Source organism: Fukomys damarensis, unplaced genomic scaffold (assembly GCF_012274545.1).
Source record: "Fukomys damarensis isolate Sample0158 unplaced genomic scaffold, DMR_v1.0_HiC HiC_scaffold_28, whole genome shotgun sequence".
NCBI lineage: Eukaryota > Metazoa > Chordata > Mammalia > Rodentia > Bathyergidae > Fukomys > Fukomys damarensis.
Genome location: NW_022900940.1, coordinates 30,073,256 through 30,073,671, shown reverse-complemented (window position 1 = coordinate 30,073,671; position 416 = coordinate 30,073,256).

Sequence of the window (416 nt, the reverse complement as noted above, 5' to 3'; positions counted from 1 at the left end):
TCAAAGATGAGGGAGCTGAGTACATCTGCATTTGTTTTTGTGTCTTCCAGTCTGTTCCACTGATCCTCAGGCCTATTTCATTGCCAGTACCATGCTGTTTTTATCACAGTGGCTTTGTACTATAGTTTCAAATTGGGAATTATTACATCTGGTGCCATGTGTCTGCTGCCTAAAATGGCTTTTGCTATTCTAGGTCTCTTATAGTTCCAAATGAATTTTTGGATATTTTTTTCTAGTTCTGTGAAATATAGAGTTGGAATTTCAATTGGCATTGCATTCAATGTATATAGAAGTTTTGGTAGTATGGCCATTTTCACTATGTTGATTCTTCCTACCCAGAAGCAGGGGATATCTTTCCATTTTTTTATATCCTCTTCGATTTCTTTTTTCAGAGTGCTGTAGTTTTCAGTGTAGAG